Source organism: Rhinolophus sinicus, chromosome 17, assembly GCF_057876585.1.
Source record: "Rhinolophus sinicus isolate RSI-liver-muscle chromosome 17, RSI-T2T, whole genome shotgun sequence".
Taxonomy (NCBI): Eukaryota; Metazoa; Chordata; class Mammalia; order Chiroptera; family Rhinolophidae; genus Rhinolophus; species Rhinolophus sinicus.
This window is the reverse complement of record NC_142517.1, coordinates 200958538-200979726: the sequence shown is the minus strand read 5'-3', so window position 1 is coordinate 200979726 and position 21189 is coordinate 200958538. Positions and strand designations below refer to the sequence as shown.

Sequence of the window (21189 nt, the reverse complement as noted above, 5' to 3'; positions counted from 1 at the left end):
GGACTTGTATACATACTAACCGTTCAGCATGCATTGATTATGTGATGCGTTTGTATTTGGCGATTAAACCAACCATACATAAGCTTTTTGAAACATCTTTCATCCTTCTCTTTGATGTCTAGGAAATCTTGTACATTTCTGCATTTGCATTTTGGCTCAAACGTTTTAAAAGTATAAATTAAAAACATGCTTAATTCAAGTTATTCAAGTTCATTACTAATTTTTTACTGAGGTTAAGGTAGACATTAGTAGTAGAATGATGATCAGATCTGTTGGGATGATTCAGTCCAAAGTGATCAACATCTCTACTTAAAGTTAGATCTTTAAAAATGATCCATATTACATATTTTGTGTGTGTATAATGTGATGTCTTTCATTCTAGGGATTAGATGGTACAATAATGAAAGGTATTCTTTCATTGTTAATTGCAAAAAAATAACTTATGCAGCATCAAAAACTAGACTATAAGTATTTTTATTCCTAGTTGCCTTAGTACACATCGGTTAGAGCAGCTTTTCCCTTAAAAAAGGGAAAAGTTCCATAACTTGCAAAGAAAAAGCTGGTGTTATTAATTTTTGTCTTTATTCAAAACTCAACTTATCTTGTAACCCTGTACCTGTATCTGTTACCACCTAGAATAATGGTCTTTTGCTCAGAAGGTCAATATTTAAGTTCTATAATAATCAATTCCAATATCCCCTTTAAGGAAACATTGAACAATTTGGTTTTGACAGATTACAAACCTTTCCAATTCACTGTCTCATTTTCTTACCTGTTTTCCCAGATCTCGTTCAGACCTTAACTGTCTAGTAGGTAAACCATTATAATGATCTGCTAAGTAATCCTAGTGTTCACCTCTCTTACACTAGAGTGGCCTGCTGCACTGTAATATAACAGGCATTTTGCCTTGTTCCCCACCATATACCCAACACTTAGAATAGTACCATACCTAGTTGGCATTCAACATGTTTTGTTGAGTAAAAGGATATCTAACTATGATATTCCCCTATTCTCCCTGGCCCACTCCAACATCAACACCCATTGCACCTGTAGAATTAAGTCCTTTGTTCGACATTCAAGGCCAACCCTAATTTAACTCCAATCTAACTCTCTAGTCTCATTCTCATCTGTCATATTTTCTATTCCACCTCACTTCCATTCCTTTCTCCATGTTCCAGTTGGATCTAGGAACTCTCCATTTCCTAAACATGGTCTCCTACTGCCTGACCTTTGTTCATATCCTTATGGCCTGGAATACTCTTTACCTCAAATCTACATATAAGTACGCCAACATTTCAAGGCTCAGCCCAAGTGATACTCTTATGTTCCATTGTTGTTTTATGCCCCTTCTGTTTTATACCTCTTCTGACTGTTTCACTGTACAAAATGTCTGCCCATAGACATGTGACTCTTTTTCCACTAGGCAATAAATTCCACACTTTATATATCTCTGTTTCTGACTGACTGGCCTGGAAATGAGGACACCAGAGTTGCTCAGATAAATGTTCTTGAGTGAAATATCTCCCATCAATCTACCCCCAAAAAATTTCCATTAAATTCAGTTATTTGGGGGGCAGGCTTTTGGAGACAGTGACTTTAATTAGAATGAGGCATTATGTTGTTTTAGATTTCCTGGAAAGGGTATCATACTAATTCACTAGTGTATCACTTGGGATTCGTCAATCTGAGCAATTCTTCATCCAGAAATATTCATATAAACCAGGTACTGGGATTATATACAGCAGGGGTTCTCAGTACTAAGTAATTATCAAGATCACCTAGGATATTATAAAACTCTAACTTCCTGGAGGTCCTTCATTTGTAGGTCTGCAAACAGGACCAGGAAACTCTGTTTGTAAAAAGCTCTTTGGTGATTTCAGTGCCAGCCTGGTTTGGGAACTAAAAGAATACAAGATTTGATGAAAGGAGCATTACCTAGAAATATGTGGGAATTGGACCAACGTAAGAGAACTGACGTAAGGGATGGAAAAGAGGCAGGTTGCAAACCAAAGACACAGGGAATGGAACTTTATTCACTCCTTGAAGAAGTCCTTTGAATTGCCCAGCTTAGGAATAGACACAGAGGATATGATGATAAATAAAGACTTTGCTGTCATGGATGTTTCCTAGTGAGGAAGATTAATTATTCAAGTCTTAGAAAGGGAGAAATACTGGGTACTTTGGAAGCAAAGGGCAGGACCACCTAACTCAATTGTGTATGTGTAGGGAGTAAGGGTAAGGGAAGACATTTAGAGGAAATAGGACTTACGGGGAGATTTGAAGTAAGAGTAGGTAGGAGGTAGGAGCTGAGGAGGGAAGAGAACACAAGTCAAGTCAAGGAGGCCATAACAGGCATGGTATAGTTGAGAAACAAAAAAATTCATAAAGGCTGGAAGGTGGGGACATAGCGGAGTGGGGCTAGTGAGGAAGGCAAGGTGAGAATTGCTCAGTTATGTTATAAGATGAACATTCCAGCTTCTAGGTGGAGAATGGATTTTAGAGGGCTCTGCAGCAGTCACCCAGGTGAGAGATAATGGTCTGAACCAGGGTGGTGGCAGTGATGACGAGAAAGGTGGAGAGGGAGTCAGGGAAGCTGCAGAAGATTTGAAACTGGTCAGAATAGGAGGATTCAGAGATGTATCCCATTACCACTGACTTGGACAATCATCTCAATGTAAGAAACAGCCAAACCTGTGGAGAATTTTTATGAGTTTATTTGAGCCAAACTGACAATTTCCAGGAAGCAAAGTCTCAATCAATTGAGAAAATGCTCTGGAGTTTTGCAGCTCATTTTATACATTAAAGTCAGAGGAGAAGACATAAGGAGGGTTACATGAAATCCACTGGTGATAGATTAAGGGGATGGGAGAAAGCAAAGCGTCCAGCTCTGGGATTGGATAAAAAGTAAAATGGAGAGACATGAACCTTTACATTGGTGGGTACAGGATAATTAGTAATTAACATTTACAGCACATAGAGATGGTAATCGGGGAATAAGATAAAAGTCAGGGTCTCTGTGGTCTGTGCTCTGGTGTGGAGGGTGTGCCCTGAGGGGTCTGGAAAAGGAGATCACTCTGACATTTCAAAGGTATATTATCTTAGAGACAAAAAGACCACAGAAAGGCTCACTCAAGGTAAGGATTGACCTTGATCAAGGAAGCGACAGGTTTAGGATAGGCCCCTCCATGACCTACGTTTAGTTAGGAATTTTTATGTTTAGACCATCCTTTGTGGTTACCTTCGGTCTCTGAGTTTGTAAGGCCCACCATGCAGGCCTCCCCTGAGCTTGTCAGGCTTAGGATGTGGCCCCTTTTTTGTTCACAATCACATGGGAGGACTTGCCATTCTCAGAGGAAACACAGGAAGAGGAACATATTCAACAAAGGGAGGGAAGATGATCACTTTAATATTTGATTTCCTGAATTTGAGTGGCTCATTGGACATCAAGTCAAATTACTGAATATCCAATTGAGTAAAGGGTGCTGAATCTCAGAAGAGATTTGGATCAGATAAGCAGGTTTGAAAGTCACTAGCATAATAAAATTAATGACCAAAATGAACATTTGAAGGTTTACTAGATACCAGCGTTGAGTTAAGTGCTTTATATTCATTACTGCTTTCCTCTCAACATCACTGTGAAGTAGATACTATTATGCCTTTCATACAAATGTGGAAATTGAGGCTCACAGAAATTAAGTAACTTGCCCAAGTTGTATAATTAATGGTTAGTGGTAAAACCTGGCATTAAGCCCAGGTTGCCTTATTGTACAGGTGCACTCACCTATGTACCACCCAGATGATCACTGAAGGCATGAGAGGAAGTCATGTCTCTCAGGAAGTTTGCATATAATAAGATGAAAAGAGAACCCTGCACAGAAGACAGAAATCCACTGATACTACATGGATGGCCAGAGGATGAGGGAACAACCTGAGAAGCAGGAAAGAAATGAGGGTGTGTGATGGCATGAAACTCAAAGGTAGAGTGTTTCTTTGAGGAAGGAGTGAACAATCATGTGCCAATGCTGCCAAGAGGTCAAGTAAGGGCAGGCCTGAAAAGCGACTTGGGTTAAGTGGTAAGGAAGTCATTAGCAAGCACGTGAGAGTGCTTTAGTGGAAAAATGGAAGTCGAAGCCACATTTAATGGTTTGGGTGTGAGGGGAAGCAGGGAAGAAGAGACAGGAAATGGAGATTTACACTTTCAAGAGTTTGCCTGTGAAAGGGAAAACAGATAGCGTGGAAGTGAATGGAGATGTGGGATAATGAAGGTATTTTTTTTTAATTGGCTAGAGTTGAGCATCCCTCAGATGTTAGGATTAAATTGTCAGTGAAGGAGAGATTGAAAATAGTGTAGCGAAGGGATCTACTATCAACGAACCCTGGCAAGGGGAAAAAGACAAGATCCATCATAGAGGTGAAATACTCACTTTATTTAGGATAGGGACAACTTTTCATTGTCACAGGAAGGAAGAAGAAACAGCTTGGGGCAGGTATAAGTATGTTTGTAGAGTTGGTTTAGAAAATTCACGGAGCTCTTGTCTGATATAAGCAGTTTTCCTTATAATTTTCAGGGAGTGATGTGAGTATTAGGGGATGAAGCAACATGGAAGTTTAAAATATCCTTCTGGGAAGAACTGTCAGGAGGCATTAGTGTCCCATTGTCAAATTACCATTAGTGAGCATCCCTCCTACATGCTATGTGATTGTGTCCGCAGATCCTAGTGGCTGGCTGGAGGAAAGACGGGTAGTAGGATTGCACTAAAACGCAAGCTTGACTGATAGCTTACACTCATCACCCTTCTTAACAGGACTTTATTTTTGTTTAAGTAACCACTTTCCTCATATTAGACTTCTTTTTCAAGGGAGGCTGGATCACCCACCGTTTATGAAGGGTGGTCCAGATTAGTCTAAGCCAACCATGACGGTGGTCCCCTTACCAATGTCTGATTTGAGCAAGGGTATGAGCATGTGATGTAATTCCAGGCACTGGGGAGGATCCCATGGACAGGAAAATGTTATCTTGCTTCTAAAAAGAGAAAGAAAGAAGAGATAGTCCTTGGGATTCTGTCATGCCTGGAGCTGATCTTTGCTGAACTAGCCTAAAGACAAGGTGACATATAAGGATTCAGGGTTGAAAGATGAAACTTGGCCTTTGGAAAAACAAAACAAAACATTGAACCATTGGCCTTCTTGTTGGGTGAGATAATTACTCTGCCTTATTTTTTATGTCATTTTGAGTAGGTTTTTTTTTGTTTTTTTTTTTAATCTGAAAACATTGTACCTGGTTTCAATATGAAAACATTGTACCTGCACATTGGAAAGATAGCAGCACAGAAGGCATAGAGGATATTGGTTAGATCCTGCTAGAGGCGACAGACCCTGCAGACCCAGATAGAAAGGAAAGGAAATGATGACAGGGGAGGGCTGATTCAGAGATAAAGTAGAGGGCTCTTGGCCTGAAACTCACAAAGACATCAAAGAAATAAGGTGCTGGGAGTAGCTAAGTGATAAAGATAGAGAAACTCGGGAGAGAAGAACGGAACTTATTCAAATTCTTTGGCATTTTCTTAATATTACCATTTTGAGGATTCAGTTGGCTCTCTATTTCAGTAATTTTGAGTGTCCTTACCGAAGAAGTAATATAGAATCTTGACAGCAGGAGTGGGAAAAGTAAGGGTATGTTGTCAGTGTTCATATATTTTGGAAATATATATTTCAGAGAACATTTGTAGGGAGATTCACCTTTAATAGGAAGCTGCAAATTGTGTCTTTTCCCACCCAGGCACTATGCCAACTAAAGAAGATCATAATTAGCAAAGCACACTGTTGTTCACTCTTATGCATTTAATAGCTGAAACTTGATTCACAGAAGCTACAAAACAGTAGTTACTGTAAAGCAGAGCATTTTTATGTGGGGCATATTTACATTTAATGGAAATGTTTGTGCTATGGCATACATAGTATAACTGCCTGACTGTTCCTGCCACCCCCATTTCTTTCACTGATGCCATTTTCATAACAGGTTATTCTTCTGGAAATTGGGCCCAATGTTTTATTCATACTTTGTGTGAAACAAAGAATGCTGAGTTAGAAGGAAGTTGTGTTGTGCTTCTGATGAGGGCCCTATAATTATACATATATAGCAAGCATTTCCATCTCACCACTGCTATTTTGCTGCCTCTTTCTAATTGGCACATCTCCAACCCTATGTTTTTCCTCCAGATTTTTCTGATTTGTAAGATAGATAAATAGGACAAATAATTTCCCATAGACAAAAGGATTCATTACACTTTTTGAGCAGTCTTGACGTCTTCCCTGAGTAACATTGTGAAGACATGTTAAACTTCTTCCTTGTGAGTCACCTCTCACTATTTATTTCCAGAAGATTCATGCCTTTATTGTCCAACACCCTCCACGGTGGCAACCTACCCAATGTCCTCACCCTGCCCTTCAAGAATTCAGTAATCTGTCAATAAAGGAGCCCAGTATTCATGCTAAGCTACTCTTGATGAAAAATTTCTTAATGAATTATCCTTCTTAGGGGTATGACCATTTAGCAAGAGAATGTATGAAGATAGAAATACCTGACTTCACTATGATAAAACTACCAACAATTGAAAACAGAGCAGTATAACGAGTGTTCGGGTTCAAGAGATATTTTAATGCTTATTGACCCCACAAGGCAGGTGAAAACAGACATGGCTTAATTTGTCCCAAGTACAGTCTAATTCTATACAAAAGCTGATGTTATTTAAATTATAAAAGGTTAATTTTTTTTTCCTTTTTATGGCTTAGAAGTTATGTCAGTCAGGAGAGGATAGGCTATGCTGTGGTAACAAATAATGCCAGAAATCATAGATTTATTTCTCAATCAATCAATTGCCATTGGATAGGAAGTTTGCTAATCATAGTCACTCAAAGATCCTGGATGACAGGAATCCTACATCAACTTCATGTGTTTCTAGGATCACCTGAGCTAAGGGAAGAGAAAGAGGTATATCCTGGCCTGGCTTTTTTAATTTGCCAGGTAGTCCCATGGCCAGACTTAAAATCAGAGGAGATAAAGGGGTAAAATTCTATATGGGCTTGGAAAGCAGAGAGCCAGAAATATTTATTGAACAGAACAACCTCCATAAAGAAATACAAATGCATAAGAAGACAAAAAAGCAGGTAAAACCAAATTGTTTTGGTCTGTTTAGGCTACAATAACAATATTCCATTGATTGGGTGGCATAAACAAGAAAAAATTATTTTCTCACAATTCTGGGGTCTGGGAAGTCCAAGAACAAGGTGTGAGATGATTTGGTTTCTGGTGAGAGCTCTCTTCCTGGGAGAATGAGAGAGTACCACATCGAAATGATAGGAAGGGTGGAGTCACACTCTCACCACAAACCCCACACCTGCACAGATCTATACAAATTGGGAGGGAACCCAAGTCCCAGTTTGTCCCTGAGGAATGAAGTGCCCCAACTTTTAACACTCCCATTTGAGGGACAGGTCTAAATATCCAACTCATAAGCCAATAGGGCTTGTGTTCATGAGTCTCAAAGGAATATAGCAAACAAGGAAGCAGCTGTTTATGGATATTTAAACACTGTCATGGCTACTCCTCGCAGGGCTCAACACAGAGGCAGCAGGTAAAAACGCCCATCTCCCAGTCTTCCTCTGGAAGGAGTTTGACTGCATACTTTATGAGCTGCTGACTTCTAATCAGTCTGCATCTAAACACTAACTGCAATCTTCCCCTTTGGGTCAATAACAGGTCTTAGCACATTCTCAACTAAGAACGAAGACAGCAGCTTTAATGCTCTCGTAATAACAGAATGAAAGAAAAAAAAAATCACATGATTATCTCAATAGACATAGAAACAGCATTTTACAAAATTCAACATTCTTTTGTGATAAAAACTCTTAACACCCTAGGTATAGATGGAACATAACTCATAGAAAACCCAAAAGACTGCACCAAAACATGGTGATCACTAATAAACACATTCAATAAAGTTGTAAGATACAAAATCAGCATACAAACATCAGTTGTGTTTCTATACACTAACAATGATCTATCAGAAAGAAAAATTAGGAAGACATTCCCATCTATAACAGCATCAGAAAAAATATAATACTTAAGAATAAATTTAACCAAGGAAGTGAGAGAGCTGCACATGGAAAACTATACAACATTGGTGAAATGAATTAGAGAAGACACAAATAAATGGAAAGGGATGTAGTGTTCATAGACTGGAAGAATTAATATTGCTAGACTGTCCATACTACCTAAAGAGATGTACATATTCAATGCCATCCCTACAAAATTTCAATGACTTTTTTTCATAAAAATAGAAAAAAAATCCTAAAATTTGAATAAAACCACAAAAGACCCTGAGTAGTCAAAACAATCTTGAGAATGAAGAACAAAACTGGAGGCACCATGCTTCATAATTTTAAATTATATTACAAAACAATGGTAATAAAAACAGACACATAGATCTATGGAACAGACTAGACAGCCCAGAAATAAACCTATGTATCTATGATCGATTAATTTATGACAAAGGAGCTAAGAATATACAATGGGGGGGAAGCTAAGCTCTTCAATAAATGGTATGGAAAAACTGGACAGCCACATGCAAAATATGAAACTGGACTCCTATCTTACACCACATAAAAAAATTCAACTCAAAAAAGATTAAAGAATTGAATGTCAGACTTGAAACCACAAGAGTACTAGAAGAAAACATAGTGGGTAAGCTCCTTAATATTGTTCCTGGTAATTATTTTTTGTGATTTGACACCAAAAGCAAAGGCAACAAAAGCAAAAATAAACAAGTGGGACTACATCAAACTAAAAGTCTCTGAATAGCAAAGGAAACCAACAAAATCAAAAGGCAACCTATAGAAACGGGAAGAAATATTTGCAAACCACATAACTGATAAGGTTATATCCAAAATGTGCAAGGAACTCATACAACTCAATAGCATAAAACAAATAACCCCTTTAAAATAGGCAAAAAACATGATTAGAGATTTTTCCAAAGAGGACCTAAAAATAGCCAACAGGTACATGATAAGATGCTCAACTTGACTAATCATCAGGGGAATGCAAATCAAGGTTACGATGAGGTATCACTTCAGAGCTGTTAGGATAGTTATTATCAAAAAGAGAAGAGATAACAAATGGTGGTGAAGATGGGGAGAAAAGGGAACCCTTGTGCACTGTTGGTGGGAATCTAAATTGGTACAGCCACCATGGAAAATGGTTTGAAAGTTCCTAAAAAAATTAAGACTAGAACTACCACATGATCCAGTAATCCCTCCTCTGGGTATATATCCAAAGAAAACAAAATCACTATCTTGACGAGATATCTGTACCTCCATCATTCACAATAGCCAAGATATGGAAACAACCTAATTGTCCGCCAGTGGGTAAAAGGAAAAAGAAAATGTGGTGTATATGTACAGTGTAATATTATTCAGACTTATAAAGAAGGAAATCCTGCCATTTGCAACAACATAGAGGGACCCTGACGACATTATGCTAAGTAAAATAAGGAGACAAAGAGACAAAGACTGTATGATCTCACTCATATGTGAAACTAAAAAGAAAAAAGTCAAACTCATAGTTCTCCAGGGCTGAGAGGCTGCGGATATAGAGAGAGGCTGGTAAAAGTGTACAAACTTGCTGTTAGAAGATGAATGAAGTCTGAGGATTTAATGTATCTCATGGTGACTATAGCTGATAACTGAAATTTACTAAGAGAGTAGAACTTAAGTGTTCTCACCAAAAAGAAGAAAAAGTAAGTATGTGTTAGTAAACTTGATGGTGGAATCCTTTCACATATACATATACATATACATATGTCAAATCATCATATTCCACACTAAATATATTACAATTTTACTTGTCAATTTTACCTCAACATAGCTAGAAAAAAGGAGAGAATTCAAGGTCATATTGGAAGCTTGAAGAGAAACTGATTTGCCAAGGATCAAAATAATGTAGCACTGGATATAAGTTTTGGGGGCTGGGGCTTGGGGTTTAACAACCAGTGGGGAACAGAAAAAAAGGCTTAAAGGTAGAGGTGTGATGGGTTCATTTGTAAAAAGAAGAAATAAAATCTTTACCTACCAGACTAGAGCAGTGACAAGGAAACCACCTGTCCACTTGGTGGGGAGTAGTTTCCTGTAACAAATGTAAGCTAATTCTGCAGTCTTGGCTGTTTTGTGATCTAATATTACTAACCACTTAGTTCATGATTCTAAGAAGAAAAATTAACATAAAAACTGGTCTAAATCATAAGAGTTCTGGGTCCCCAACAGAATAAAGTGTGAATCACTCTAAGAAACTTGACACAGGAAATTACTACAGGAAATCATTTGAAATCTTGTCATCCAAAGACAAAATTGGTAATGTGTTGGTAAAACGGCCTCTAGGGATTTTTCCACATACAGGTTTTTTTTTTTTTTTTACATAATTTTGAGTCATGGAATGCAAGTATTCTGCAAAGGCACATAAGTCACTGAACATACTGATTTACAGCAGGAAACATTTTTCCCCCAACTGCACCACTCTCTTCTGACATGGAAAATGTTTTATTTCCCCTTTATACCTTAGAAATATGGCTATTTCCTGCTGTCAAAAAGGAAAAATAAAGAATTAAAAGCAAAAGAAGAATTTAGAGAAGGATAGAGAGAAAATATGGCTCCATAAGGACCCCAAATGATGCCATTGTCCCGAGTGTTGTGTATAACAAGTGTAAAATCATTTTCATTCAATTGATTTATGCAGGTATATCTCTCAGCAAAGGGGCCTTCTCATCAACTTCACATCCTCCACATCTGTATTTCATGACTTCCTGCTTCCTGTCTAATTAGACTGGAAGATGGATTGTTTCTCCAGAGTAACTGTAGGAATTTGTCAAAGGGATTATACACCTGGAGGTTGTTGGGATGAGTTCAGTGTCAACACTTTTGTTCTTCCTGTTCAGAAGACATAATGGGGGTAGGACGAGAGGGCACAGTTTGCTATTAAGTAGTTTCAGTTTCTTCTTTCATCTTTAGTCACAATGCACAACATTTGCTTGGGCAAGGTGAACAATTTTCCACCTCCAACAATAACTAACTCTCTATTTTTTGCCAGGTGTAGTGGGTTTGGAGTCATTCATCTCGCTCTCCCCTGGGTTCTAACCAATTGATGGAAGGTACAAAGAGCCGATTAGGGATAAAAACGCAGGATCTTCTTTTTTAATGGGAAAGCTGGTCTGAAGAATTCCACAGAGCCTCCTCTGTCTTAGAACTAGGGTTCCTGGATAATAGGGCTCTGATCTCCTCACCCAGTTGCATAAACAGAAATTAGACAGAAAATGCTGCAACTCTGTGCCTCTTCAGCAGTAACTCCCCATTTTCCCCTCCCTGCAGCCCCTGATAACCTCTATTCTACTTTCTGTCTCTACGAATTTGTCTATTCTAGATATTTTCTATAAGCAGAATCATAATATTGGTACATTTGTGTTTGGTTGATTTCATATATAGCATAATGTCTTCAAGGTTCATCCACAACATATCATGTGTCAGAAATTCTCTAGCTTGGGGAAGAGGGTATGTGTGTGTGTTAGGGACTTAGTTCATTCTGGCTGTTATAACAGACCACTGGGTGGCTTATAGCCAACAGAAACTAACCCTCACAGTTTCAGAGGCAGATTTCGTGTCTGCTGAGGGTCTACTTCCTGGTTCATAGATGACAGTCTTCTCCCTGTGTCCTCACATGGAGCTCTCTGGGGTCACTTTCATAAGGGCACTAATCCCATTCACAAAGGCTTCATCCTCAGGAGCTAATCGCCTCCCAAAAGCCCCACCTCCAAATAATAGCACACTGAGGACTAAGTTTCAACATACGAATTTGGGGCGGGGGTGACATAAACATTCAGTCTATAGCAGGTAACATCTTCTAAGGAGACTTGCTACTTTAAAATCTTATATTTTTACCATCATCGTTGAATTATTAGGACATTGAAATAAAGGAAAAATCATCCACAAAACTATGTTGTTTGTGTCTTTGAACATTATTCTTGATGTATGAATGGGGATGCTTAGACAATCATATCAGTTAAGTGCTACCAAGGGTGACAGGTGACACCAAGTGATTAGCTAGTGAAAACATAAGGGCAATACAAATAATCTAGACAGTCTGACATGAAAGAGTGTCTATAACCATTTTGCTTTCTTGTCACATCTTACATGAGCCAGTTTGAAGGAAGTAAATAACCATTCAGGGCTGAACATAAGCAGCAGCTATGAGCTCAGTGCCAGGAAGGAACTTTTTCCATCACTGTCCAGGCAGGAAAGGCAGTTAGGGCTGTAGGCTGAATATGTGTCCATGTCCTAATCATGCCACACAGCCAAGGACATGGGCTCGTCAGAGCTTGGGAAACAGGGTTGTGTAGCGGCTCCAAAGTTAGGCTATTTGGACTCAGGTCCTGGCTCCATCAGTCTCATCTGTGTGGCCTAGGACTAGCTACTAATCTCTCTGAGCCTCAGTTTTCTCAACTGTGTAATGGGGGCTGATGTTAATATTTACCACAAAGGGTGGCTGTGAGGACAGAGGGAAGCAATCAAATCAAGCGCTTGGCATATGCCAGGCATATATTAAGAACTCAAGAAATATTAGCTGTTAATCCAGGCTGATATTTGAAATGTTCTGAGTTGTAGGACATGCATAGAAACCAATCTAAATTGTCACTGCTTGGAGATGTTATACCTTTAGTAACTGGATAGTGGACAGGCCCAGGGGTGCTGGGCGTGAAGGGAGGGAGAGAGCCTTTGGGACACATGAGGCAGCCACTATTAACCAACTGGTGGAGAAGTATTTCAATATTTTAATACCTGGCATGACTGTACTTCTGAATATCAGGCCTGGTTGTTATTCTGATAAGTATTCTTACAGAGGAGCATTATTTTGGAGGCATGAATTTGCCTATCACATTAGATAACTTATTCATGCCGATGACTCACAAATTCACATGTCTAGCCCTCCTCTGCTCTCCTGCCTACTTGACATCTCTGCTTGGATGTCTTAGGCATAGCAGACTCCACATTTCCAAAGCAGAATCTGGCTCTCCCGCACAGAGGATCTGCTCGTCTTCTCATCTTTCCCACCTCGAAGGTGCCAGGGACCTGGAGTGTCTTGGATGTCATGATTTTTCCACATATTAGGGGCTCAGAAAGAGAGTAAATGGGTGTGTGGTGCCTCACCAGGAATGCAGCGCTTGTAGGTGAAGCATGGAGTTGGGGGCTGTGCTCGGAGTGAATCAAGTGCAGTGGGGACAGACAGAACTAGACTTACTCTCAAATTCGTCATCTGCTAGCAGTGGCCTGTGCGAGTCACTCAACATTCATGACCAAATCATTTTCCTGTCTCATGGGAATAATAGCACTGCAGGATGGCATGCATTCAAGGCAGGATACATAAAACGACGGACACACAGTAGGCAAGCAGCAGATGGTGGTCCTCATTTTGGTTATAAACACTATTGATTTCCGGAGTCATTCAGATAAAAGGCCAGGAAACTCCAGGACAGTTCAGCTGGCCAGGAAGTGAGAACTCTTCTGTTTCCTCTTCCTCACTCACAAACTCACCATCTCAGACCTTGAATCTCTCACATTGTACTTAGTTCTCCTGTTTTCTCAGAGTATCTTTCCTCCAACTCATTCCTTCAAAACTGTTTCCAGTGGCTTAATTTCCTCACCTTTGAAGTGGACCAGATAATATTTTCCACTTATGAGGCTGAAGTGTTTAGGGATTTAAGAAAATTACCTGAAACTTGGAAATAGACAAAGGCATCTGCTATGAACGGAAGGCTTTTGTTCCCCTCCAGATTCATATGTTGAAGTCCTAACTCCCAGTGTGATGGTATTTGGGGATGGGGCTTTTGAGAGGTAATCAGGGATAGATGAGGTCGTGAGGATGGGGCCCTGGTGAGGGCATTAGTGCCCTTATAAGAACAGACAACAGAGAGCTTGCTCCCTGTCTGTCCCAGTGCACAGAAAGAGCTCAGGTGAGCACACAGAGATGGTAGCTGCCTACAAGTCAAGTCAAGAGTAGGGGCCTCAGACTGAAACCTACCTTCATTTGGAACTTCCCAGCCTCTAGAACTCTAGAAATACATTTTGGTTGTTTAAGCCACCCAGCCTATAAATGGTATTTTCGTATGGAAGCCCAAGCTGACTAAGACAACATTATGGAGTGTCCTTTCAGTGCCAAGTTGCATGTTTCTAGCAGACCCACCCCTCCTGGGGATTATCTAATTTTCCAAGGGGAATATCTTTGTTTGACTTCCTATGTACTATGAATGAGGCAATTTCATAACTCTGCAAAGGTAGACATTATAGCTTGCAGAAAACCAATAGCAATGCAAATTATGTTTGTTTGGCAGCAAAGCAAATAATTCCTACTCCTAAAATAGGTAACCCTCTCAGTTACAGTTTAGTGCCTAGTGGAACATTTACCAGTTTTGTAACCATTAGCAAATTCATTTCAGCATTCTATGGACTGTCTGACTCTAATTCCCTTTGAATCAGTCTTAATATCTTACTGGGTTGCTCCTTAATTAATGAGTTGAATGCAATATTCAACATGTGTTCATTTTGTATGTGTATGTGAATCATGTTTTTAACTTTTGGAAAATTCTGTTTTAATAGGAACATTAATGAGTTAGTGCATAGAGAACAACAGCCTCTGGCTGAAATATGTTGACTCAGGAATAAGCATTCTAAGAAAGAGCACTTGTAACAGTCAAGATTCCTTCCTGATGGGTCTCTACTCTCTATTTTATAGTTTAGTGTCTTTCATGTACCTTTGCAGTCATTCTAGAGATTCTCTTTTGAGTAGTTTAGCATGAAAATCTGGGACATCAAGGCACACTCTGCAACAGGCAATGATGTGGATCAGTTTCTTTTTCACTTTTGAAAAATAACCTTTCCCCCAATTGTTGTCTTTCTTTATAGGGCAAGTGAGGTATTTTAGATTGAGTGTACTGAACTAGGACATTCTATTCACTGGCAATCTGTTAAAACAGATAAAATGTCACCAGAGCCATTTGTGGCTGTTAAAATTTTTATTTCTCTTATCCCACAAATTAATAGGAGCAAATCAAATGTCAGTCACCCTTCAGGCACCTTATTCCCACCAAGTCAAACGATGAGGTGCCTGTAAGGATTAATTGCAGAGACAGATAGTACTCGGTGACATGGTAAATTATGATGATTTTAGGGCTTTTTTCCTCATTCTTGTTTCAACACCAAACTAAATTTGTAGATTTTTCCTATGTGTCAGGAAAGGAAAAAAAAAGTGAAATTAAGGTGGAATAGTCAATCCCTAATGTTAAATTTCAAGTCTAGGTTATTAAAAGTCTCTAGAGTTGAACTATTGGTAGAGGGTAATTTACTAATCTGGCATAAATAGTTCTCTTTTCTTTGCACAAATGTAACTGTGGTGGTTTTTGGCGATTGGTACTAAGTGGGCTGCTCTCACATTTCGGCTCTTCTGTCCCAGCACATGGACATCACAGCTGCCAGGACCAGAGGCCTTACCAGATTCTAGCCACATACTTTCAGTTAACAATCACAGAAACAATGGAAATACATTCCCTGCGGTGTTATGTCCCATGTGATTTTAGACATAATCTTCACCTTTCTGGAGGTTGCTTTCTAGAAGAAGACATAATCACTAAACAAAGAATTAAAATTGTGAGAGGGTTAGGGAACGTGACCTGTTCGCTCAGGCTCAGAGCTTCTTATGTTCTTATGTTTCTCTGTCATCACCTTTTCTTTTTGTCTGTTTTCTTTCACTCCACTACTGAAACTGATTAATCACTATTTATCCAATGCCTACTACATGCTGAGCACTTGGCTGGTTGGGAACTACGAATGCCCTGATCTTTGATGGTCAATAAAAGAGAAAGTCCGTCAATACCCAAGGATGCCTACACCAGCAGAAATGACAGATGATTGGGAGACATAATGAACATAATAGGTATGTACCAATTAAGGAACAGAACTCCATCAATTGCATGTGTTATTTGCATCTGAGAAAGAGAGGGACCACTGAGTACTGATGTGACAAAGAAGGGATTCATGGGAGAGGAAGGGCATGAGCCAGGAAAAGAAAGATGGAGACAAGATAGTTACTGGAGTCATCCATGGGTGGAGCAGCATTTTATTTAACATGTTGAGCATTCCTATTATGTGCCAGGAACTGGTCTAAGTGCTTTAGCAATGCTAACTCACTTCATCCTCATAATAACTCTATGAAATAAACACTAGCATTATCATGTCCATTTTACCAACGAACAAATCTGAACCACAGACAGGCTAAAAAACCTGGTCAGGTCACACAGCTGTAAGTAGCAAGTCAGAATTTCTACCTGGGAGTTCCATCTCAGGAGTAAGGCTCGCTCTACGAATGCTCTTTTAACCTCTGTAATCAGCTGCCTCCCCAGCATCAATCAATACATAGTGTTTGGAAGAAACTGAGCTATGGGGAATCAGTTAAACAGTGGGTGTGCTGAGATGATGGGACAACCAAGTGGACATATCTGGTGGCCACTTGGACATGCAAGCTGGGGCTTGTTCTGAGACAAGAAACCTGAAGTCACATATTCAGAAGTGAGTAGACTGCCAAGAGGCCATAGGTGAAGCAAGAAATATCTTGTACAAAGAACAAATCGTAACTGTTCTCAAATGGGACACTTGTAAATTCTGCCTACTTGAATGACCTTCAGCAGAAAGAGGCTTTTCCATTGCCATTAAGTGGTGTCTCTAATTGGGAGATTGCAAATCAGAGTGAAGGAGAATGAAAAGATATTCGCAGTTGTGAAATGTACCCATGGAGTGATGCCAGGTCTCCACTGTATTACGATGTCCGAAATCACCAACATAAACACAAGCACTATTGGAGGAAGGCTGTCTCTGAGGGGCAGCAGATCTTCTGTTTTGGATATTCCTTGTTTTGCTTTAAGAGCAGAGCCTCAAGTTGTTGAAGGAAATGATTTTAGGGTCTTTTTCAAATGTACTGCAAGTCAAATTGTTAGAAATTGCTGCTATCATTATTCTGATTAACAATTTAAAACCTGATTTTGAATTATTCATGGTGTTTAAATAACTTATCAACATGAACAAAAGTGATGTGTGAAACTGTTGCAATTAGAAAAGCTTACTTAAAGATTGTAGACAAACATCCTTAATTAAGTATTATTGCCGGCTGGAGTTGGAATTTCCGGGTACCAAAGAGTAATTGGAAAAATGGAAGCCCAAGAGGGCCAAAAAATGTGGGGGGATGGGATGTTAGTGTAACCCCAAGTTTTCAAATGCTTGAGGAGGCATGGAGCAGGACTTCTTAGGTTTACTGCTGCCTTAGGAGAGTCTAGTTAATTAGTGAAAAAAAGAAAATAAATTCAGAATATGATGTATTCAACATTCGATTATTGGCTGGATGACTGAAAGGAATGATGGTGCTGATACACAAATAATCAGAAGTAGTGAAAAAGTGTTCATCTAGAGGCAGGAAAACTAGGTTAAGGGTTGGGTAGGACTAGAGACTCAAGCCCGCCCGAGAGTGAGGCATCTGGACACCTACAGAAGCCCTGATGCTCCCTGCTTATATTCCCTGTGTCATTCCTACTTTTCCTCTGGGAACCACATTATTCTCAAATCCTCAAAAGTGAGGAAGAGGTTTAGGGTAAATGAGAAACTGCTCTATTAATAAACATATTCAAAGAACCTTTATCATGCGCTACTGGGATAGAGTCTGAGGCTCCAAAGCCAAATATCACCTAGTTATTATCTTTTAAAGAACTCATAGTCATGCTGGCAAGGCAGAAGAACAGGTGGACGATTGCAGGTGGGGTCATGGAGTCATGCACAGGGTGCTGAGGAAGCACAACTTAGGGCCCAGGTGGAGGCCCAGAGTCTGGAGACTCAAGGTCGTCAGTGTCGGGGACCCACATGGGTAGACTGGTAAGGGATGACACCAGAGAGTGTTCTTGGTTTCCAGCAATACATACCAATGCTGGTGAACTTAAGCAGCGATTAATGGAAGGCAGCTCCTTTAAACAACGGAGGGCTACAGAGGCAGACTTGGCAAATCAGCAAAAGTAGGGTAGTTTGGAAGATAAGTTCAAGGCAAGGTCACCTCACCATACTAGTCAGTGTAGCTAGCCATCATTGGCATCTTCCCAGACAGAAACTGTCACCAAATGGACTCTGCTTCACGTCCTTGAAAGCCTCTAACTGTTCCTGCTTCATTGAAACACTCATCAAGATTCAAAGTCCTCAGTGTTCATTGGCTAAGTTCAGTCACATGTCCAAAACCCAGCTGCCAGGGGTAAAGTTGAGAAATATCTTATCTCCTTCGTTTTGCAAAGTACAGTTCCTTCCCAAGCCTGCCTCTCATCTATTTCGGAATTCTTTCAAATGATAAGTGTGTTTGGTTGCTGGTTGGACAGTCTCTTCACCAGTGCCCTTCTGCTAGCCAAATGTCTCATCCTTCAGCCATGGAGTATATGAGCTCACTGTACAAACTGTAGGACACGTGGATGTACCTGACTTTTGGGAGATACCTTGTTTCTCCCCTGAACAAGCTTCTATTACTATCTCTAGGAGCTGAGAAGAAACAGACCCTCCACGATACATTGTCACATCCAGATATTTCGAATTTTGCAAACAAAATTTCAACATGCATCTTTTAACCTGAGCTAATTAGACAAAGTCCTACAAATAAACGGAGCTAGGCTGTGTGCTTCCTCCCTCCTCTTATACCTCTGAGTCACTCTGGCTCTGCGTCACTCTTGCTCTTCTAACATAGGCAAGCTAGTGCAAAATGTTGAACCAAATGTATTAGTTTGCTAAGACTGCTGTGACAAAGGACCACAAATTGAGTGGCTTAAACAACACAAATTTGTTTCACATTCTGGAGGCTAGAGGTCCAAGATCAAGGTGTCGACAAGGTTGGTTCCTTCTGAGGGCTGTGAGGGACAAATCTGTTCCATGCTTCCCTCTAGCTTTGGGTGGTTTGTTGGCCATCTTTGGTGGCTTTTTGGTTTATAGATTCATCACCCCTATCACTGCCTTCATGTTCACATAGCTTTTTGCTGTCTGTGTTGTTTGCAAATTTCCTCTTTTTATAAACACTCTAGTTATAATGGATTAGGGGTCCCCTCTGCTCCAGTATAACCTAATCTCATTATATCTGCAGCACCAATATTTCCAAATAAGTTCTCACTCTGAGGTGTTGGAGCTTAAGACTTCAACGTATGAATTCTGGAGGATGCAATTTAACCCATAATACCAACCAATTAATCTACCAGTCAAATAAATAAACGGTTCTGTTCAAAAAATTTTAGCACAGAAAAAGTTTAGTAAAAATGTAAGTTAATGAGTAAGCCTATTTTCTGGTCAGCATGAATGGAAAATTCTATATTGTGTAAAGCAGGGACAAATCAAAAATCCTTTGTTAAGATGTAAGTTGTTTCTTATAAATGGACATGCTAAATTAAACCTTGAAAGAAACCAACTAATAAACAAGCAGACAAGGAATATAAAGGATAATCTAAATACCTCCGGGGAAGGTCTGGTTTATTGTCTAAGCAGAACACTCAGCTGAATCTTAGACTATACATCTACTCTATCCGTGTCTGACATACTAACGCCTATTGAGTGGATCCATGCTATAAAGGATGCATACAAATATTTCTCATAGAATTAGAAATTCTAATTTTAAAAACACTCTATTATATTCATCTTCTGTTCAAACACATTCAATGGCCCTCTAGTTTTCACCATTTTAAGATAAAGGTGTTCTGCTGACTTTCAAGACCCTTCATTTTCTGGCCTCACCAAGCCTCCCCCACCTATTTCATACTCCTCAACTATTTTCTGCTCTAGTTCAGTGCCTGCCTTGTACCAAATACTAATCCTCGCCGGAGTTCTTTAGCCTCTATTGATTGTTTCCCTTCTGTTAGAAACTTTCCACACTCTTAAGGCCCTGTTCAAGCTCATGGAGCCTTTCTCCTTGTTAAGTTATTGTTGGTTGGCTCTCCTTTTGATTTCTAAATGGCATTCTAAACCACCAAATGTTTCAACTGTGTTGTGGGCTACAATTTGCTACTTACTTTTTTCAAGTGGTCCAGTCATGACATAGCAGAATGTTTGTAAGTTCATTGATTGAGAGGAGATGACTTTATACCCACTCCTTGAATCTCCCTCAATTTCAGCTCAGTATTGAGCACAGTCAATACTCAATGGATCCCTGCTTGGAAACTACTCCCCCCCCCCCCCCCCAGATATTATGGTTGGGAAGCATGGCTGGAGTATCTATTACGACATCTTTTAGAAAACTCCATAGACTTTATATCTAACAGACCATGCACTCCAACTGTATGCAGTAAAATGGAAAATTAATAAGGAAAGGATAGTTAAAAGAAATCCCTATCTTAGTACTAAAAAAAAAACCTGGACTCAAAAGGAAGTCATAAAGGAAATGAAGACATACCTAACTTAAATTATAACGAAAGTGTTAATGGCAAAATTTGTCAGGCACATCTGCAGAAGAACTTTGAGGGAAATATATAGCTTTAAATACACTCATAAGAAAACACCAATGTTTTAAAATAAATGAGCTAAGCATTATGACATTGGAAAAAGATCAGGGGAACAAGTGAATGAAAAAGGAAAAGAAGCAATGAATGTAAGTCGGATATCAATGAAGTAGGGATAATAGGAAGATTACCAAACTCAAAATTGGTTCTTTGAAATATTAAGAGAAATCTTTAGCAAGAAGAATTAAGAAAAACAGGGAAAACTTAGAAAAATAATAAAATGGAGAAAAAAAGGAAGCAAGTACGGATACAACAGTTTTAAAAATCATAAATGACTCTTACCATAAGTGCATCTACTTCTTTGGTAAACTCGATGGAGTCAATGAATTACTCTGAAAAAAAATCAAATGCCAAAATTGATGTAATAAGAAATAGTAGAGAAATTGTGCACCGATAAATATTAAAGAAACTTCCCCTATGCTCTTACTCAGTCCGTGTCCCCAACCCAGGCACAGAGGCTTCATGGGAACTCCACTAAACTTATAAGGAACACTGGATTCCTAATTTATGTTAAGTTTTTCCTGAAAATAATAAGACTGCT

General features: G+C 39.4%; 1 long non-coding RNA gene across 1 annotated transcript in view; it reads right to left on the bottom strand.

Annotated features, from left to right (window-relative positions):
• LOC148754912 (uncharacterized) overlaps positions 1-20981 on the bottom strand; it is a 69260-nt gene extending 48279 nt beyond the window's left edge. The window contains exon 1 of the long non-coding RNA XR_016019755.1: positions 20931-20981. This is a non-coding gene — a long non-coding RNA (uncharacterized LOC148754912). The remainder of the gene's footprint in view (positions 1-20930) is intronic.
• Between the last annotated feature and the right edge of the window lie 208 nt (positions 20982-21189).